General features: G+C 43.6%; 2 pseudogenes; one reads left to right on the forward strand and one right to left on the reverse strand.

Moving 5' to 3' along the window:
* The window catches only part of LOC121401135, a 3,089-nt pseudogene extending 2,361 nt beyond the window's left edge, over positions 1-728 (forward strand).
* Positions 729-7,922: 7,194 nt separating this feature from the next.
* On the reverse strand, positions 7,923-8,925 carry LOC121401136 (annotated as a pseudogene).
* Positions 8,926-9,179: the final 254 nt, after the last annotated feature.

A 9,179-nucleotide genomic window follows, 5' to 3' on the forward strand; every position in this document is an offset into this window, starting at 1 on the left:
GCAAGCCTTGAACAAGTGCAAGGTTTGGCAGGACGAGCATCCGATTGTTTCCAGAAACAGTGTTTGCCCAATGATGGAGTGGAATCTGACCACGAAGATGAAGATATTAGCGAAGGTCTTACGCAGCAAGCTTAAACACTTGTGCACATTCCCAATTGTTCAATCTCTATGATGAACCCTGTCATTGCTAACCACTCTCTACCATGGTAACCGACCCTATTATTGCAGAAGGGCTTTCAAGCCTCCTGGTTCAGCCTCACGTGCATGAAGGGGCTCAAGTGTGCAACATGGCAGCCTATCCTAATGGATGGACAAATCTGTAGACAGGATCTCCACTTGAACCCTCCGCAAGAATGACAGCGTATCTGTTGGGAAACATTACTCTTCTCCGCTCTCAGACCAGGGTTACCTCTCATTGGATCTGCTGAGAGAGGAGCATATGAAACTTTTAATGCAGCTGCCCCAGAGTGACCTCCTAGAGATTCAGAGGAGGAAGACTACTTGAGGCTGGAGCAAGTGAAAGCATTCTGAGCAGCCAGACCAGGGATACATCACCTGGGACTCAATGAGTAGTGTCTGGACAGGGAATCTTTGATGGCAGCCCAAGTTAAACTGCTGCAGCAGAGTGGAGTCTTGGAATGATGCAGTCAAGTGAAGCCACGCACTGTTTGTGATTACATGTGCACTTGTATGTGTGTATATTATATACTCCTAACATTTTATTAAAGCGTAACGTATGATGAAAGTGGCCTTCCAGATGCAGCAGGGACGGGATTGGTAAAAGAGATTTGCCACACTTTAAACAACTGTTGCTAGACCACATATCCCAAAAATGCTTTTAAGAATACAACCGCTTTTTTAAGAATACGGTTGTATCCTTAAAACGATATTGCTCAATTAAATCTTTCAACCTGTCCACCCTGTTACATAAATCATGGATATCCTCAGCTTGCTTCCCCTTCCACTCCTTTATTATGCCCTAGGTAATTGTCCTCAAACCAGCCGAGCCTCTCCTCAAAGCGGCTGTAGGGCTTCCATGAGAAACACACGAGTCCTGTTCCAAATTTAACGCCACTTTAATCAATGACAATAGATTACAATCACTTAATAGGAGGTAAATATATATATATGATAACTGTAAATACATTTTTCTTAGCGACTTCAGAGCTGTACAGTGTAAATAAAATACTTTCTGCCACCCGCTCCAAACTGCTCATCCTTAAAATAAACTTCAAATCTCGCAGATACACAGGAATATGAATTTCTTACTCATTTATCACTAGAAACGAATATCTTTTACGTCACATTTAGAGCTGCGACAAAACTGCGGGAGCCCATAACTTACCCCGCAAAGTTGTTTCATAGCTGCGGTTAGAAGTTTGGCCAGCAGAGGTTGTTTAAAGCCCAGAATAAATAGTTTTTCTCCCCTTTAACAGTAAAAGGGGTTGACAATCTTTTTGCCTCCTGCGCGAACAGGCAGCCCTGTATTTATTAAGCAGTGTCTTAATCTGGCAGTTTTGCTTTTAAACTAGCACCTATAGGGGTAACAGGTTGTAGCAAATCACTGCAGAAGCATGTTGTTGCTACCCTCAGTTTATAGTATATTTATTTAGTATAAAAAAATAAGAATTGCTTTATGCACACAGGAGAGGCATGGGTAACCTGCAGCTCTTGAACTATAGGTCCCAGCATACCCTATAAGCAGAAGGCCACTCTGTTTAGTAAGAACAGCCAGTGCTAAGAACCACATGCTTGGCACACAATTACCTTTTCTGTATTACATGTCACATGACATTAACATACATGCACTATACAGGGTTTTGTTTAAAGGGATACTGTCATGGGAAAAAAATTTTTCCCAAAATTAATCAGTTAATAGTGCTGCTCCAGCATAATTCTGCAATGAAATCCATATCTCAAAAGAGCAACAGATTTTTTTTATATTCAATTTTAAAATCTGACATGGGGCTAGACATATTGTCAATTTCCCAGCTGCCCCAAGTCATGTGACTTGTGCTCTGATAAACTTCAGTCACTCTTTACTGCTATACTGCAAGTTTGAGTGATATCACCCCTCCCTTCCCCCCCCCCCAGCAGGCCAAACAAAAGAACAATGGGAAGATAACCAGATAACAGCTCCCTAACACAAGATAACAGCTGCCTGGTAGATCTAAGAACAACACTCAATAGTAAAAACCCATGTCCCACTGAGACACATTCAGTTACATTGAGAAGGAAAAACAGCAGCCTGCCAGAAAGCATTTCTCTCCTAAAGTGCAGGCACAAGTCACATGACCAGGGGCAGCTGGGAAATTGACAAAATGTCTAGCCCCATGTCAGATTTCAAATTTGAATATAAAAAAAAAATCTGTTTGCTCTTTTGAGAAATGGATTCAGTGCAGAATTTATGCTGGAGCAGCACTATTAACTGATTCATTTTGAGAAAATTTTTTTCCCCATGACAGTATCCCTTTAACCAGATGCAGGTTATCTACAGTAGGACGTCGCTGTAGGTAGGTAGGTTATCATATCTCCCTGATGTATGGTAACAAATGCAATCAGGAAACCTGAAGGGCAGCCCTTGGGTGGCTTTACCTGGTTTATAACTTGGCAAGATTGTGGATATTGGGACTGGGAAAGGTCCAGAAGGGACAGCCCTTGTACAGAAGAGTAATGGAGGATTGTATGAAGCACCACAGACAAGGAACCAGTCCATAAAGTCCATTGGGCAAGCAGGAGCCAGTGAGATAGCGCTTGAACCATGCTTGAGGGGACGAGGTAGACCTGTAGTACTGTTCCCATGACCATCTCAAAGGGATGGGGAGAGGCTTTGTCCTGGTGCAGTAGAAGATCCGTAGCTTTGGTGACTTTATGGGACATCAGCTTGTAGATTTTATGGTGATAAACCCCCCCCGGTAAACAGTGTGCAGGTGACACCAGTCCAGTGCACACGAAATGGTCAGGAAAAAGTTCACCTTAAATATCCCAGATGAAAGTAGAATATTCCATATTTGTTTTTTAGGTAAGCTCACACAATATAGGCAGTTTCAAACTGGAAATTAATAAAACTGAGCGCTGATAAGTCAGAAAACTGACCCCTGCAGCCAGGCCCGGACTGGCAATCTGTGGGTTTGGCAAATGCCAGAGGGGCTGCTATAAGGTGCAATAGAAAGTCAGTATTTAGTGGGCTGTTTGGCCTCTGTGTACCTGAAATGCCAGGGCCTATTTAATTCCCAGTCCGGACCTGCCTGCAGCTCTGCTTCCAAAAGAGCCCCCTAATGCAGGGCAGCACTGGTTCTATTGTGGTATATCGAGTGATTGTGCCACACACTCAGAAACAGCAAGTCTTTATCAAACCCAACTGCAAGGGTCAGTTTCTGAACCCCAGGACCAAGCACAACTCATTTACCAATGGCCATAGGTGTTCTCCATTATCCATAATCAACCAACTATCTAAGGCCAACTGGAGGTCCGTCTATTGATCTTTCAGTCAATGAAGAAAGCTTTAGTCAGTTGAACCAATATGGCACCGTTTATAGGGAACATAAACCTCCATTGGAATCTCACAGCAGATCTATTGCACTTCCCTTTAGGCTCCATCTGACCTTTCTATACCTTCCATAGTCACAAACTATTATCCCACTGCTACTATAGGCACCATCTCTTCCACTATACGTGCTATCCACAGTCACACTCCCTTCCCAGAGACTATTATCCACTGTTACTATAGGCACCATCTCTCCCTACTATACCTGCTATCCCACAGTCACACTCCCTTCCCAGAGACTATTATCCACTGTTACTATAGGCACCAGCTCTCCCTACTATACCTGCTATCCCACAGTCACACTCCCTTCCCAGAGACTATTATCCACTGTTACTATAGACACCATCTCTCCCTACTATACCTGCTATCCCACAGTCACACTCCCTTCCCAGAGACTATTATCCACTGTTACTATAGGCACCATCTCTCCCTACTATACACCACCACCCCTGCTATCCACAGTCACACTCCCTTCCCAGAAACTATTAATCCACTGATACTATAGGCACCATCTCTCCCTACTATACCTGCTATCCTACAGTCACACTCCCTTCCCAGAGACTATTATCCACTGTTACTATAGGTACCATCTCTCCTACTATACGTGCTATCCTCCAGTCACACTCCCTTCCCAGAGACTATTATCCACTGTTACTATAGGTACCATCTCTCCTACTATACTGCTATCCTACAGTCATACTCCCTTCCCAGAGACTATTAACCACTGTTACTATAGGCACCATCTCTCCTACTATATCTGCTATCCTACAGTCATACTCCCTTCCCAGAGACTATTATCCACTGTTACTATAGGCACCATCTCTCCTACTATACGTGCTATCCTCCAGTCACACTCCCTTCCCAGAGACTATTAACCACTGTTACTATAGGCACCATCTCTCCTACTATACGTGCTATCCTACAGTCATACTCCCTTCCCAGAGACTATTATCCACTGTTACTATAGGTACCATCTCTCCTACTATACGTGCTATCCTCCAGTCATACTCCCTTCCAGAGACTATTAACCACTGTTACTATAGGCACCATCTCTCCTACTATACGTGCTATCCTACAGTCATACTCCCTTCCAGAGACTATTATCCACTGTTACTATAGGCACCATCTCTCCTACTATACCTGCTATCCTACAGTCATACTCCCTTCCCAGAGACTATTATCCACTGTTACTATAGACACCATCTCTCCCTACTATACCTGCTATCCCACAGTCACACTCCCTTCCCAGAGACTATTATCCCACTGTTATTATAGACACCATCTCTCCCTACTATACCTGCTATCCACAGTCACACTCCCTTCCAGAGACTATTATCCACTGTTACTATAGGCACCATCTCTCCTACTATACCTGCTATCCCACAGTCACACTCCTTCCCAGACACTATTATCCACTGTTACTATAGGCACCATCTCTCCCTACTATACCTGCTATCCCACAGTCACACTCCCTTCCCAGAGACTATTATCCACTGTTACTATAGACACCATCTCTCCCTACTATACCTGCTATCCCACAGTCACACTCCCTTCCCAGAGAATACAATTCTATGTAAATGCAGAGTACATGTAACCTACACAAAAATCACTCATCCAGCATCTTGCTCATAATTAGAGCAAAGTTACAATGCCAGCACCCACATAGATGCAGTCACTTGATAGATTGTTGCATCTGCTGAACTCAGATTTTTTTCCCTGCCACCCACATACATTTCTTACTCACCCATTTAAATACAATTATATTTGTGCCTTACTTGTCAGTATAGAGTCTATTCCCTTCCCCCATCTGGCCCAGATACAAGATGAGGAGGAAACCAAAACTGTCAGTTGTTATTTGTTCAAATGGTTGTGTGCCTGTATATGTAGGGTTTTATTCTAGAGATGTATAGAAATGTGCCCCCAGAACATCCCTTCTCTGTATATTTGTATTTATACATATGGGAGGAGGTGCCATATTGATTCCCTTAGCTTAGACAGTACAGTATGAGGGTATAGCTTATTTTCCCACCTTAATTCATTTGTATCCTTTTTGAATGCTGGGCATTCTCCACCAATGGATAAGCAAAGCCGAGATACATGGGAATTTGCGAATACTTGGAAATTGGATTTCCTATTGATTGCCTCTGGGTTGCTGAAAGCTGGGAATATTTATGTTAGCACATAGCTTTGCACAGCAACCTTCTGAGTGGGATTCCAGCTTTTAGAGAATAGCAGTTTCCCAGCAACTGACCTAAAGCTGTGACACCCAGACAGAGGGATGCTGGGTAATCCCATAATTCTTCATCATTGCCTTAAACTACATACCAGGGCTGGGTAGATCTTTATGGAAGGTGACAGCAATTTCTCACTAAATAAATTTTCAGCCGATGGTAGGCAGTCGGTAAAATGACCAACAGGTGGTGCTGTTGTTTCAAATTCATTATCCATATCAAAACTGTTTGCAGCATGCGTCTAAATAAAGCGCAATTGAGCCATGCATGAATGTAAAGATCAGATTATAAAGGTTATGAGGTGGCAACTCCCACACAAACTAAAAAACTTCAGTGCCCTTTTGGGTGGGTGCACTAGTAGCATTTTAAAGGAGAAGGAAAGCTACGGAGGCATTTTATTGCCAATAGATTAGCTGCAATAGTGCAAGCTAGAATGCTATATTTTTCTGTAGAATGCTTTACTACCTGAGTAAAAAGCTCTAGAAACTCTCTGTTTTGTTTGGGATAGGAGCTGCAGTATTTACATGGTGTGACATCACTTCCTGCCTGAGTCTCTCCCTGCTCTGGGCTCAGATTACAGTAGAGAAGGGAGGTGGGTGGAAGAGGAGCAAACTGAGCATGCTCTTGCCCAGGGCAATGAGGTTTAAGCTGAAGGCAGGAGTCTGATATCAGAAGCCCATGTGTACCAATGAAGGTAAGATAATGCAGTGTTATTTTGACAGAGCAGCATTACTTTGGGGGTTTACTGGTATATTTAGATGGACCTTTCTGTTAAGGCTTACTTAGTTTTAACCTTTCCTTCTCCTTTAAAGGGAATTTGGAGTTCAGAACATTCTTGTCTTGTCTTGGTGTAGCATCGTTTCCTTTTTAGATGGTGTTACTTGACCTTTTTTGAACCAAACCCAGATTAAATCTATGGATTTACCCTCAGGACCAAGAGTTGGTACAGAATAAACCCAATTACTTTGTCTAGTCGAGAAAGGAATGCAGCTGTATCAAAGAGGATCATGGGGGCCACCATAAGCACAATAGCATGGAGACCTCAAAGTGCCTGGTGGCATAAAGGGTTAAATAGTTATTGATTATTGTTAGCTCTTTCACTCCATGACTAAATATGTGGAACCTATCTTGTGCAATTGATCCAACCTTGTGACACGAGGCCACCAGTATTGCCTGTATCTAGAATCTCTGCCATAAAGGAAGGTGGGACTGCTGCTAGAGACAAATACTTTAGTACCAGACAATACACTTCTTCACGCAAGCACAAACAGCGACATTGTCATAGTTCACATTGGCAATTGCTTTTTATGATGATGACCGGATCCCTGTAAGAATGATTCTATACCATACAGAATTTTTAAAGGGCTAGTCACCACACTTTCATAGTATTTTTAAAAAATATCAAATAGATTTTTAGGAAGCCTCTAAGGCAGTAGTTTCCAAACTCTGGGGTTGTCCCCCACGGTGAGGGCTGGAAATAGTGGTGAGGGGGAAAGTATGAACATTTAGGGTACGAACTGTAGAATATTGCCATTTGCTTTCCAATTTACACAAAAAATCCCACCTGGAAGGTAAGTTAGGGTGAGATTAATGGTGAATATGTATTTGGTGCCCAAGATATTTTTGGAAATATGGCTGCATGACTGATACAGTGATATTTTTCTATATCTGTACCCATTTCACTGTCTAAATGAGACTTTGACCTATGGTTCAACCTTCCAGGAGGACCCTGACTGAACATCAGACCTTTAAGAGGGGCCCTAAAAAAAAGTGGTCCTTCAAGGAAGACCTTGACTGAATGTTAAACTTGAGCAAAGTTGGATCTTCAAGTGGAGTCCTGACTAAAAGTTGGACCATCTAAGGGTGACCCTGACAAAAGGCCAAACCTTTAATGGGGGCCGTAACCAAAGTTTGGACCTGCTGAATTTCAAGAGGGACCCTGAGTGAACCTTGGACTTTCAAGGAATACCCTGATCAATGGCTGGGACTTCAAGGGGCCTGACCAAAGGTTTGACCTTCAAGGGTGGGGCTTAAAAATTAAAAGGTTTAGCAACCACTAATATAGGGTGAGTTTCAGGTTGAAATCTGGTTGTGACCCATGTTGGAATACCATGGGTCTTCTACAGATGGAGCTGTGATGATCCTCAGGTCTGTGAGGCAACAGCCAGTGTGTTGACATAGCATGAGGTCCCATATCATTTTCGGACACACAATGACTGAACTGTCCAGGAGGCCGGTCAGAATGCTCAGGACCTGGGGATCTTATAAGACAGCACAGCTCCAGCACTTCTAGCCAATGGCAGCCAAGAAGAAGATGTTTTTTAGCATGAAAACTGAGATAGGTTGACCAGCTGGACCCAACATGAAAAAGCACCGTAGGGCAAGAAGAGGAGCGTCAACAAGAGTACCAAAAAGAAAACGCAAAAAAAGACGGCAGCAGCCTGGTGGGGCTACAGCGTCCAGCTCAAATAGCCAAAGCACTGGAGAGACTAAAGCCACAAAATATACCACAAGTAGGGGATAACGCATAAAAGGGGAGTAGGGCAGCTTTTCTTCCAACATGAGCTCCAACAGGGCATAGCTGTCGAGTAGGTCCAGACAGGAAGCCACAAAGTATCCAGTTGCTCTTTGGTGCAGCCAGCCTCGAGGATCAGCACTGAGGGAACGGACTAGTGTCCATAGTAATGGTACAGAGAGAGAAACTGTGAGTCTAAACCCAGTGCACCCAAGGGGAACTCCAGCTCAATCTGGTCTAGGTATGGGAGTGCAAAGTATCAGAGCCACTTTTGGAGTAAATGCAATTGAGTAAATTAGCCAAGCCAGGTGGCTGTAAGCAAATTGACCCTTCCTGTGTGGTTTCACTTGCCCATATCCAGAGGGTTTAAGTGAACCCTGTCTAGCTCTTTGACCTCTGCTGTTTTTGGAGTAAAATATACCCCATCCAGCTACCACTACTAGGTCAGTGGCTATCCAAGAGCACCAGTATAGGTCTGTACCAGCAATCAGGTAATGGGTAGCAGGACCAGGGGACCTATATGGAGGACATTTGTGTGGGCTCTCTGGAATGTGAATGTTAGCTATGGATGGTTGCTGGAAGAGTAAGTGGGAATTTTGACTGTAAACTGGGGGTCCAGTCAGACTTGGCATGACCCGCAGAGATGGCTTCTGGTTATACCACAGGGTCTGATGGATCCTATAGAGTTAGGTGAGACTCACACACATTCCAGTCCATTTAGAGTAAGTGTGGCTCCCAAACTGAGGCTGGAGGTCCATTAGAGATGGTTGCTTGTAGATCGAGTAGGGGTAGGGTTTAACTCAAAGGCATGCTGGAGGCGCAGTCAGGCTAGGTGTGACTCACTTGGATGGCTTCTGGTGGTACCACAAAAAATTTTTCCTTAAAG

Source organism: Xenopus laevis, chromosome 3L (genome assembly GCF_017654675.1).
Source record: "Xenopus laevis strain J_2021 chromosome 3L, Xenopus_laevis_v10.1, whole genome shotgun sequence".
In the NCBI taxonomy this organism is placed as follows: Eukaryota; Metazoa; Chordata; class Amphibia; order Anura; family Pipidae; genus Xenopus; species Xenopus laevis.